The sequence below is a fragment of the Chiloscyllium plagiosum genome, unplaced genomic scaffold (genome assembly GCF_037043375.1).
Source record: "Chiloscyllium plagiosum isolate Xiang-an unplaced genomic scaffold, Cpla_swu_hap1 HiC_scaffold_48, whole genome shotgun sequence".
Taxonomy (NCBI): domain Eukaryota; kingdom Metazoa; phylum Chordata; class Chondrichthyes; order Orectolobiformes; family Hemiscylliidae; genus Chiloscyllium; species Chiloscyllium plagiosum.
In genome coordinates, this window is record NW_028270186.1 from 45,504,030 (window position 1) to 45,517,365 (window position 13,336).

Sequence of the window (13,336 nt, forward strand, 5' to 3'; positions counted from 1 at the left end):
CAGAAGAAAATGTTAAAGTGGAAAAAAGTTGGGGTGGTGAATTCTGTGGGAAACAAATGGCTAAAAACACATGAAAACTTGCAGTTTGTCAAAGTGAATACATGGGACATAATTTATTATGGTTCAGAGAAATAACATCCTTATTGCTAAAGATCCGTATTATAATGGAGGAAAAGATGTGTTCAAGTTATGGCTGTGACTATAATAATGGTGGCAACCAGCCAGAATAATATCAGTGCTGTTGTTGGACAATGCTTGCACAAGCATGTGAATTACCCTGGATGTTCCCAGAGATGGCTGGGCTGACTTTGGTTGAGTAAGTGCTGGAGCTGCATGAGATGATGCTGGTTTTTAATATAGCTACTTACTGATTACAATCAAAGTAAAAAACGTAGCAACTGCCATTGCTTATTGTTTCAGAATATATCAGAGTGTTCATGGCTGCCACTGCAAAGAATCATGCAATGAAAAACAGGCCTATCACGTCTGTGCCAGCACGTGCATATCCAAAGGCTTTTTAAACGTTTGTGAGGTTACCTGCCTCAACCACCCATCTAGACAACGCATTCCAGATTCATACCATCCTCTCAGTTCTAAACACATTCCACAAATCCTCTCTCAATCCCTTGACGTTCACTTTCAAAATGTGTCCCTTCGGTTTTGATCCTTTGACTAAGGGAAATAGCTGCTGTATGTCCATCCTCTCCATATCCCTTATGCTCTTGTACATCTGTACCATGTTCCCTCCTCAACCTTCCCTGCAAAGAAAAAACGAGCAAATTTAACCCTCCTCTTTCATACTCACCTTTGAGTATTCACTTGTCTTGCATCTTCCCAATTTATCGGTGTTAAATTTCATCAGGCCATTGATCTGGCTATCTGAATAATCTGTTTCTATCCTCCTGTAGCCTAACACTTTCCTCCTGACTGTGATCCACCCAGCTCATCTTTGTGTCATCCATAACATTGGTCATCATTCCACTGCTCCCCACCTTCCACATTCTCAAAATCGTCATTTCTGAATATCACAAACAAACCGTGATTTCCTTCCTGTTCTCCAGATGTTGTTCAGAGGATGATTTGACAATTCCAGTCTCTTGCTTTTCCTATTTTGGTGAATTTATGAGTGATGTAATTAACACATTTTACGAGGGAGCCACAAATAGCATTTTCGACACAGAGTTGAATTCACCTTTTACACTCTGCCCCTCTGCATGTTTTATTTATAAACCTTGTAAATAATTTAGGATAAACTAGGGTTTGGCACCTTGCAGTGGAACATTAGCACTTTGTGTGGCAGTGTTCTTGTAACATTCCCTGCAATTGCTGGAGCTGAAGAAATTTTTCATCTGCAGGATGGACATGGACTCATTCATTGTTTGTTTAAATCAGCGAGTGTGATGAGGATAAATATTCAATTAAATTCTATGTTATGGGCAAACTGCAGAAGATCAAATCATATTCTCATATCCACCTTGAATTGGAAGCAAATATACACTGCAAATAAAATCAAAAACATTGAATCACCACCATAGGGGAGAAAGAAACATGTCATCCGCACTTGATGAGATATAGAAATATATAGTCCATGTCCAACCGGAATAAGAATCAAGCGATAGAAGAGAAAGGACAGGAAATCCTTTCTACATTTTGAACGGAATCCAGATCCAGATTTTCTTGTACAGTGATGTTTTCTCATCCAATCTCACTTCCTCAAAAACAAGCTTTTCCCTGTCACTAAAACTTCATCAGCCATTCTTCCTCCTCCATCCTACGCTTTTCTTACACTCCTACTCCCCTTCACCCCCCCCCCCTTCTGCTGCTACATACTCTTCTACTGATGATCTCCCATCACACTCTTCTTCTGCCAGTCCCACTGTAAGTTACACCAATTCCCCAGTTACTCCCACTTTCTCTGGCCAAGCCTTCCCCTTTTTGCTTTCCAACTGGGATGATGGGAGCCGCTGGCTTCTGTGCTCCTATTTGTCATCAGTCAATGATGAGATTGAGACTATCAATGTCCAATAGGAACAGACAGTAGTGTGTTTCTGTCACTGTCTGATGCACCGTGAACAGGCTGGTTTTGTTCCTCATGGTACAGAGTGAAGTGTCTTTCTGTCTCTCTGTCACAGCATCTAACCAAACAGCCTCATCACAAATAAGACAAATCTCTCCTCAGAATCAGAAATCCATGCATCAGTTTTCCCTTAAACATTGTGAGTTGAGTGAGCACATTGTCCAAACAGGCCGGGTACTGACCTTTTGTTCTTTATTCATTTAACTGATTTTCCAATGTCAGTTGAGTTGAGGTCAGAGTAACTTGCGTTGCCTCAAAGTAGTATGTGACTCATGAGACTTCAGGGATCCTGAGTAAACTGTGGTCAATGGGAATCGCAGGAAATTCTGCGCTGGTAATTTCCTCACTGAACAATGATACTTTCCCCAGAGCTATTGGAAACGACAAATAAACTCTGCTCTTGCTAGTGCATTCATAAACCACGGATAAATTTGTCCTGTTAATTACATCAAAATATATTATGTTTTCAGATTGGTCTAAAGTCTCCAAAAAGTAAGACCTTGCTGCTTGAGTGTCACTCCAGTGAAATCAGGACGTTACAATAAGATTACCTTCCCAATTATTTTCAATCAGTTACTTTCTGAGGACTGATCGTGCGATATCATTACCACTGAGATCAACATTTTCTCTGTCCAGCAGCATCACATTATATTGTCTCAAGACTTTACCACTCCACAATTCTAACTTATTCACCTACTTATTCGTTGTGCTAACCAGATGTACTGGGCACACAATTTGCAACAAGTGGAGATGCCCTTGACCCTCTGGAACCTTCCTCCCCTCCCATACCTGCCATCTGACTCCATGCCCTCCCCCAACTCCACTTCCTGTGGTTTATTCGCCATCCCTCCTGAACGTCCACTCTCTGATGTTGAATGTTCTGTACATAGCAAATAGCTGAACTTTACCTTTCTGTGCCCCCATTTTGAAGAGTTTTAGGCATGACATTAAGTTGAGCTCTTCCGCTGTCTTCACCTCAGTGCCCATTTCTTTCGGCAAGATTCCTCTCCCTGTCCCATATACCCCGTTACCCAGCTGCAACACTCTCCCTCCACCTGGACCCCTCGCTCTGGCCTTTACCTGAACTAAATCGGTTCATTGAGAAATCTCCACATGACATTGGTTGTCTTAATTTCTCTGCACTCACCTCGTCAAATCCAACCTGTCACTGTCCAAACAACCTACACTCCATGTGCTTAGGTCCAACCCTGACTGTGTTACTCAGCCTGTCCCGATAAGTCTGGTGGACTGATTTCGAAATTGCAGAGGTTTAACGCCCAATCTCAGATACCTCCTCTAATCTCCCCCTGCTCTATCACCCTGCCATGGCACATCATGCCATTATATCAACTATGATAACTGACCATATTTCATCTGGAGATTCCTGCCCCACACACCCCTCCCCCCTAAATGCCCCCAAGTTCATGGTCCTCTGATAACAGTGCTCGCTTCTATCTCTTCCCAAAAATTCACAAACAGAACTGCCCGGGCAGACCCATTGCTTTTGCCTGCTCCTGTCACACAGAGGAAGTGGATGGATACACAGGTATGCCTGTTTCACCTTGGGGTACGTCGGCCATTCCCTGTTCCAGTTCTATTTCAGCACCCATCCACAACTCTTTGCCTGATACATAGATGATATCATCACTGCTGCATCTCTCTCTTGCGCAGAATTGGAAAAGTTCACCGATTTCGCTTGGAATTTGAACCCCTCCATCAGTTTCATCTGGTCTATCGCTGACTCCTTCCTTCCTTTCCTCAACATCTCTGCTTCCATTTCTGGGGATAGACAAGCCACTGATATCTGGTATTACCCACCGACTCCCACAGCTTCCTGGAGTATACATCCTCATACCTGGTTTCCTGCATAGACTCAATTCCATTCCCCCAGTTCCTCCGTCTCCACCGCATTGCTTCTGATGATACTAAATTCAACCAGGAAGCCTTTGAAATGTCCACCTTGTTCCTCAATCAAGGGATTCCCCATCACTGTTGTCAACAGGGTCCTCAACCAAGTCATCTCCTGCACTTCAAGCCTACCCCTCCCCTTCACTCTCGCAACAGAGTTTCCCTTGCCCTTACCTACTATCCCAGCAGCATTCACATGCAGAGGATCATCAGCCCATATTTCCCCCACCTCTAGCAAGATGTCCCCACCTGCACATATTCACATCTCCTCCCTTGTCCACCTTCTGGAGGAATCATTCCCTCCAGGACACACTGGTCTATTCTTTATTCACTCCCACTCCAGATCCACTTCACTTTCCCCTGCCGGAGGTGTGACACATTCCCATTTACCCCCCTCCTCATCAGTATCAAAGGGCCCAACTATACGTTCGAGGTGAAGCAGCACCTTACCAACAGTTCCCACAATCCGGTCTACTACATTCGCACACAATGCTCACAATGTGGTCTCCTCTACATCGGGGAAATGAAGAGTAGACTGGGTGAAAGCTTCACAGAACATCCAAGTTGTACCGCTGCAAATGACTCTGAGCTTTCAGTTGCCTGCCAGTTTAACAGCCCATCCTGTTCCCTGACCAATATCTCTGTGTCAGGCTTGCTGCAGTGTTCCAGGCAAATTCAACGCAAGCTGAAAGAACTACACCTCATTTTTCATGTGCGGACCCTGCAGCCTTTTAGACTCATAATCAAGTTCAATACTTTTCGGGCCTGAACTCCCCAATGTCCTAGCCCCCTACCCATACACCAGGCCGAGTTGTCACACAGCCTTCCATTACTCACACCCTATTGTTAGCTACTAACAGTCTCCATTAAGATCTATCCAGTCTCTTCTGCATTTCAACCAACATTTTCTGTGTTACTATCAGTTCTGAGGAAGGGGCACTGGACCTGAAACGTTAACTCTGATTTCTCTGCACTGACGCTGCCAGACCTGCTGAGCATTTACAGCAACTTCTGTGTTGTTTCAACATTGTCAACGCAAGTTCTCACAATGCAATACGTCATCGATATTTAGAGCCCTGTCAAACAGAGGAACTTTGTAATTCCTCATTTAATGTCCATAACAAATTACTCGAGATACAACTGAGATTACAGCTTTGCTGCGATCATTCAGGTCAGACACTTTGTCACAGTTCAGAAAGAAGAAAAAAATCAAAAGAGCTGGAGCGAAACTCAGTCGATCTGACAACATCTGAGCAGAGATGCAAAAAATTAACCTTTGGTTCTATTATGACTTTTCAGAACAGTGTCACATCATATTACATATGTTAATTCTGTTGCTCTTTGCAGATACTTCTTCATCTTTTTCGTTTCTCCACCATTTTCTGTTTGCATTTCATGTTTCCATTATCTCTATATTTCATGTTTCTTGACAGGTCTAGACGTTGATCTTGGTAATATTTGGACAATGTGGTACTTTCATGTTTCTATTACAGTTGGTGTGTCTGTGACACCTGAATTACAGCCGAAATCTGTTTCTTCTTTAAGATAGAAAGTAAAAAGTAAATCTGAACATCTTGTAAATCTCAGGAAATCTATTTTGTTTGAAAATACATTTTAGAGGCAGCTGAACTTCATGAAACAATAGGGATAGATTTTTGATGATGGAACACTCCGTGTCCTTCATTGAACTAGCTTGTCTCCCCAATCTCCAAAAGCTTTCAATGAATAACATAGAATTATTACAGCAAAGGTGGTGAAAACTCAACCCATTGTCTCTTCCAATTTGGAATGAGCGATATTTCTACTATCATTCTCTTGTATTGTCCCCATACCCCTGTACATTTTGTTATTAGCATCTGCTTTTAATTGTAAGCATCCTGCCAGATATGAATAACATGAGAAATCTCAAACAAAAACAGACGTTGGAGAGAAAGCTCAGCAGGTCTGGCTGTATCTGTGAAGAGACATCAAAGTCAATGCTTCAGATGCCGTGACACTACTCAATCTGTATTCCCAATGATTAAATGGTGTGCATATAAAATATAGTTCACTTTATCATATTTAAAATTATCCTGTTCTGTTCACATTGTCATTCAGCATTGCATCTCCCAAACGTTGGCTCGTTTCTTGTTGTGAACTATATTTAATTCTATCTGACATTAAGAGTGATGATGACTGGGGAATATCATTGTACTCCCCATGCAGTCTCCACAGCAACTACCCCCATTCCGCCCTATCTACAGCTAAACCTGACTTATTAATTCATAAGTAATAATGAATAAGTTCACTTTTGGTTTTGGACTGAGGGGGAAAAAGGTTAAAAATTCCTGCTTTACAGCAGATAAAACTGCATTAAGATGTTTGTTAATTTGTATAAATTAATTACTGAAGCATATTCTATATGGAAGGTCCAACGTTTCTTTATTAGAGCAATGAGAGGACCATTCAGAGAAGTCCACACTTCCTGTCTATGTTCAGGGCAATTGTGCCCAGTGACAGTCTGTTGGCTGGCGTTTGTTCCCGTGGAGGAGAGATCAGCACCAAACAACATCCTGATTGTGTTTCTTTTTTGTGGAGGGGCGGAGATTCGGGGTAAGATGGTGACTGCATTGCCAACGTACAACAGGGCAGAGTCATCTAGCCTGCGATAAGAAAACGTCCATCATTCTCCCTCACAACTGACTTCACTAGAGGAATTGGTGATGGGAGATGTGACCAATAGCCAGCAATGTCTGCATCAAGTCCAGTCCGGTCCAGATATATTGCGAACTGAATGTGCTGTATTGAAAGCTAGAGCTGTTTGCTCAGTGATTGCGATTGATGTCAGTCTCCATGCATTGTAACTGTGTCCTATTGGTGAAGGGCTTCACTCAGTGCGCTATCCCAGCCTAGGAGCAGATGCATCAGCTCCAACAGTAACAGAGATCAGCAGCTGCACAGACGTGGAGATGACAGATCTGAATCTGCGAATAATGGACTGGATAATTACACAACTGGAGAGGAGGCTTTCCTTAGGATTTTTCAACATTTTCCTCTGTTGGAAATTTCTGCCTTATCGAATAATAGTGGTGCTGATTATTATTTTGGGCGGGATGGAGAGTGTGTTACTAACCTATGGTGGAGGAGCGTCGCTCCGAAAGCTAGTGTGCTTCCAATTAAACCTTTTGGACTATAACCTGGCTTGATTTTTAACTTTATACACCCCGGTCCAACACCAGCATCTCCAAATCATAACCTATTCTAGCTGCTGTTGGTATTCTCTACCTCTGTCCATTCATTAATCACATAAACAATTTTGAACTTTATTGCAATTTCTGTTATCTATGTTTGCAAATGAAAGAAACCTTTATCTTCAATTTCAATTGCAGTTTCCATTCATCTGAATTGCAGACCACTCCCTTGCAAACATCTGAGAACAAAACTGCACAACCTCGAGATCCCTTTTTGCCCTGAAATGATTTATGTCTCTTGTTCTCTCTGTCACGAACCTTGTCCACTACCATATCCCCAGTCTCCATCTCTGCGTCAGTGCTGTGGCTGAACAAACCATTGTCTGCACGTTGGTAAAATTCAGACTTTATGTTTCGAGCTCTCTTCTGGCCACGTTTCCAGTTACAAGTATTTCAATCACAAAATTGTTCTTGTCTCGGACGTTACTTCATGATTAGGACAATGTATCAGAGTAGAAATGTCGCTAGATATAATTCAGGAGCAAAGCTTATTAAACGAAAGACATTCTTTCAAGCGATTTGTTTCAAGTCCAACCACAGCTGATGGCAGAACTTAAGTATAAATGATAAGAATTCGAATAAAAGTGAATTTCACCAAAACAACCATGAAACCCACATTTTGTCTGAAAATCTTCCTATTTAACTGATGACCTTCGGTAAAGAAATTTAATGTTACTACACGGTCTGGGTTATGTGTGACTTCAGACCCATATCAATGTGCTTGACTTTATATTGGCTTGTGGAATGGCGTCACAGTCAGGGCAATTAGTGATGATTAACAAATACTGCCCTTGGCAGAGATGCTAACTTCCCATGGAATAACAAATTTGAGGGTGAAACCAAATTAAAAATGATGCTGGAGATCTGAAATTGCATAAGAAATGCAAAGAAAAGAACAGAAAGTGCTGGGGAGCTTTTCTGAACTGAAAGCAGTTGGAAAATAATGTGAATAATGCTGCTGACAGGGAAGTCTGCTTTGATTGGGAGGAGGAGTTATTTAAATCGATAGAGAAAGAGAGAGATAGAAGAAAAAGATCAAACAAAGGGAATGATGATCAGCTGGGATGGAAATAAAATGTGAGATTCACCTCATTTATTTTTAACTTTTACCATCTTCCTGAATATCATGCCCATGCCAATACATGTATTCCCCCGCTTTTCAAAAATTCGCTTTTTGCCACTTCCATTTCCGAAAAACCTCCCTTAGGTCCTGTTTTCGCTAACCAAAAGAAATCCGAAAAGGGTTTTCACTTTTACCATGAAAGGTGATTTTGTTTCCCCCACATAAATTAAAGCTACTTCGCTTTACGCCATATCAGCTTATGAAAGGTTTTGTAGGAACACTCTGCTTTCAGATACCGAGGAGAACCTGTATATAGGTAAGATCATGTTTAAAGCGATTTGATCCCACCTGTCTGTCTTCCCTGAGTGTCGTCATCTTCTTATATTTATTAATGGGATATAGGTATCGCTGGCTGGGCCAGCATTAGTTCACTTTTCTGATTGCACTTGAGAAGAACTTGAGCCTCAATGGCACTTAGACAGAGTGAGGCATACAAGGTGACAGCTGCACAGGAGGTGTGCAAAGCAAAATCGATTTTAGCAACATTAATATTATGTGAAAAGTTAGAGATTCCAATTCGTCAGTCTTATTACGGTAGGGAAGAAGGTGTTCCTGAGAATACTGGTCCATGTTTTCAAGCCTCTCTATCTCCTCCCTTTTGGAAGAGGTTGTAGGAGACCATTACCGGTTCTGGAGAGATATTTGATGTTGCCAGCCTTTCGCTGACAATGAGAAGTATAAATGGATGGAAGGTTGTCTTCCATGATAGTATGGGCTGTGCACAAAACCGTCTGTAGTTTCTTATGATCCTGGCAGATCATTTACCGTCACACTATTATGCACGTGAATAGCATGTTTTCAGTTTCCAGTATACAGAGCATTGGGAGAAGGCAGTTCCAAAATATTTGGATGTAACAATTGGCTTTTAAATGGATATCCAAGTTCTGGTTGCTGTTTTGACAACAATTGGAATTTCACAAATAAATTTAAATTATGCCCAAGATACCAATACACAATTGAATTTATTTTATTGCCAACATCCAACCAAAGAGCCATCACATGCTTCAAAAGAATAAAGAAGGCATCACCATCACAACACGTATAAGGAGAGAGAGAGAACACAGCGAGAGAAACAAAGGGATAGTCAGTTAAACAGAGAAAGGAAACAAAACAAGAAACAGTATCGTGGACGGGAGAAGGGGAGATAGTAAGTTCAGGGAAAGAAATAGAAGACAGAGAAAAGGAAAACACAGGGAAACAGACAGTGTGAGAAAAATAGTGAGATACAAAGCACACAGTGAGCTGGGGATGGGGTCACAGTGAGCTAGGGATGAGGAGTGGGAGGAGATGGGGGTGAGGACCGGAGAGAGCTCGGAGTGAGCACTGGAGGGAGCGGGGGGGAGGAAGGTGAGAATTTACTTTGACATGCACCAAGATGTACAGGCCAATCATATTAAGCAAGGATATGCAGAACAATGGCTGTAAAACATGTCTGAGAGGCATGTAGGTTACGCTGCACAAGGCGTGTGCAAGCCGAGATCAACATGAACAAGATCAGCATTATCTGAGATTAAAGAGTACATTCATCAGTCTAATAACAGTCAGGAAGAAACTGCTCTGTGTTTTCAAGCTTCTGTATCTTTTAGCCTGATGGAAGAGGTTATAGGAGAACATTACTGGGGTCTGATGGGTCTTTGATAGTGTTAGAACAAAGAGCATTCCAGCACAGAAACAGGCCATTCGGTGGTCCAACCCTGCGCCGATCCAAATCCTCTATCTAAACCTGTCGCCTATTTTCTAAGGATCTGCATCCCTTTGCTCCCTGCCCATTCATGTATCTTTCCAGAAACATCTTAAGTGAAACCACTGGTCACAGTTCTCCATTTTGAGAAACTTCCTCCCCCTACTATTCTCTGCCTCCTGTTACCCAGCCAGTTCTTTATCCATGTAGCTAGCACACCATGTGCCTTCACTTTCGCCATAACCCGACCATGGGGAAACATACCAAACGCCTTCCTGAAGTCCATGTGCATGACATCCACAGTCCCTCCCTCATCAATCAACTTTGTAACTTCCTCAAAGAATTCCATTGAGTTGGTAAGACATGACCTTTGCTGCACAAAGCCATGTTGCATATCATTGATAAAAATATTTTCATTCAAATGAGAATAGATCCAATCCCTCAGTATATTCTCTAGCAGGTTCCCTACCCCTAACATCAGTCTCACTGGTCTATAAATGACTGGATTATCTCTACTACCTTTCTTAAACAAGGGGATTAACAATTGTCCAGTCTTTCGGGACCTCAGAAGTGTTCAAGGATGCTACAAAGGTATCTGTTAATGCCCCAGCTCTTTCCTCTCTCCCTTCCCTCAGTAATCTGGGGTAGATGTTAGCAGCCTTTCTGATACAACGAGCCATGTAAATGGAATCAATGGCTGGGATGTTAGAATTCGTGATAGTCAGAGCTGTGCATCCAAACTTCTGTAGTGTCTCACGGTCCTGAGTAGAACAGTTGCCATACCAGGCGTTTATGCACCGGGACAGTACGCCCTCAATAGTGCATCTGTAGTAGTAGCACATGCTGAATGTTCTAAACAACCTGAGGAAGGAGAGGCTTTCCAGCCGTCGGACCTATGTGAGAAGTTCAGGACAGGTTGTCAGTCATCATCACACCGGGGACTTGATGCTCTGCACTCCCTTAAGTGGTTGGTGTAGATGGGCTGTGTTCCCCTTCTTTCTTCCTAACGTCAATGATCAGCCCTTTACGTTTGCCGAATTAGAGAGCGGGGTCATTATCATTACATCATGCCACCAAGCTCTCTATCTCCTTTGTACATTCTGACGCATCGTTGTTTGAAATCCGTACTTCTCTAGTGATGTCATCAGCGAACTTGTAGCTGGCGTTGTTTGGAATTTGGAAACTCTGCCGTGGCTGTAAAGGGAGTACGTATGGGGCTGAGGACACAGCCGTGGGTGTACAGGGAGGACAGTAGAGGGCTGAGGGCACAGCCGTGATTGTACAGGGAGGGCAGTGGGGGGCTGAGGACACAGCTGTGGGTGTACGTGGAGTACAGTAGAGGGCTGAGGGCACAGACCTGGGTGTGCATGGAGGACAGTGGGGGGCTGAGGGCACATCTGTGGATGTACAGGCAGTACAGTAAGGGGCTGAGGACACATCCGTTGGTGTATAGAGAGGACAGTAAGGTGTTGAGGGTACAGCCGTGGGTGTATAGGGAGTATTGTCGGGTGTTGAGAACACATCCTTCAGCAGCTTGAGTGTTGAGTGTTATTGTGGAGGAGTTGATTTTACCGATCTTCATGATTACGGTCTGTGGGTCAGAAACCTGAGGATCCAGTTGCAGAGAGTCGAACCGAGACCAAGGTCGCTGAGTTTTGTGATTAGTCTTAAGTGATAATGATTTTGATGGTGGAGCTTTAGTCAATGAGCCCTAGGTGCCCTTGTTGTTCAGATGTTCCAGGGATGCGAGCAGGGCTCGGATATATTATCCGTCGTGAACCCGTTACATCAGTCAGCAAATTATAGGGCAGCAGGTCAGGCTGGGAGACTGGAGTTGGTGTAGACTATAACCAGCCTCTCAAAGCACTTCATAATTATTGAGGTTGGAGCCACTGGGTGGCTTTCTCACTTCCGAGGATGATGATGGCCTTCTTGAATCAGGTTGAGACTTCGGCTTCAGGAGGGAGAGTCTGAAGTTGTATGTGAATACCTCTGCTAGTTGGTACAAACAGGATCTGAGTGCTCAGCCGGGAACTCTCTCCAGGCCCATCACTTTCTTTGATTTGACTCACTGAAAGACTGACTATGCCTGCAGCGGTGACAACAGACACAAGTACATCTGGGGCTTTCGCGGCTGGTGTCAGCTCTCAGTGACAGTCACACAGTCATTTATGATCGATATCCCCTCCCCCCACATCCCTCTGTCGTCTTAAACATACAATGACATTGATTGGTGTGATTGCCATCCAGTCAGCATTGAGACAGATTGCCATAAAAAGACTGGGATCATGCGCCATCAGGTTCTGTGGCACCACAATGGGATAAATTCATAATAAAATAGCGTGCAGGGTGCCAGTACCAGTGATGCAAGTTGTGAAGACTTTGCAGGTGTAACTCCAGTCAAGGCACTGCTTAAATCTGAATGGTGTCAAGCATCTTCAGCATTGTGCCTTTTCAATGGTGGACAGTCCTTAGGTAGTCAGGAAGTCCCATTTACGCGAACCATCTGACCTGACGGCAGTTTTACTAGGTTTGCAGATGATACAATGATGATTGGATGGGCAGGTGATATTGAGGAAGTGGGGAGGCTGCAGAAAGACTTGGACAGTTTAGTACACTGCGAAAACACATGGCTGTTGTGGTTCTGATCGCCGAGCTGGGAATTTGTGTTGCAGACGTTTCGTCCCCTGTCTGGGTGACATCCTCAGTGCTTGGGAGCCTCATGTGAAGCACTTCTGTGATCTTTCCTCTGGCATTTGTAGTGGTTTGAATCTGTCGCTTCCGGTTGTCAGTTCCAGCTGTCCGTTGCAGTGGCCGGTATAATGGGTCCAGATCGATGTGCTTATTGATTGAACCTGTGGATGAGTGCCATGCCTCGAGGAATTCACTGGCTGTTCTCTGTTTGGCTTGTCCTATAATAGTACTGTTGTCCCAGTCGAATTCATGTTGCTTGTCATCTGCGTGTGTGGCTACTAAGGATAGCTGGTCGTGTCGTTTCGTGGCTAGTTGGTGTTCATGGATGTGGATCGTTAGCTGTTTTCCTGTTTGTCCTATGTAGTGTTTTGTGCAGTCCTTGCATGGGATTTTGTACACTACATTGGTTTTGCTCATGCTGGGTATCGGGTCCTTCGTTCTGGTGAGTTCTTGTCTGAGAGTGGCTGTTTGTGTGCTATGATGAGTCCTAGTGGTCGCAGTAGTCTGGCTGTCAGTTTGGAAATGCTCTTGATGTATGGTAGTGTGGCTAGTCCTTTGGGTTGTGGCATGTCCTCGTTCCATTGTCTTTCCCTTCGGCATCTGTTGATGAAATTGCGCAGATA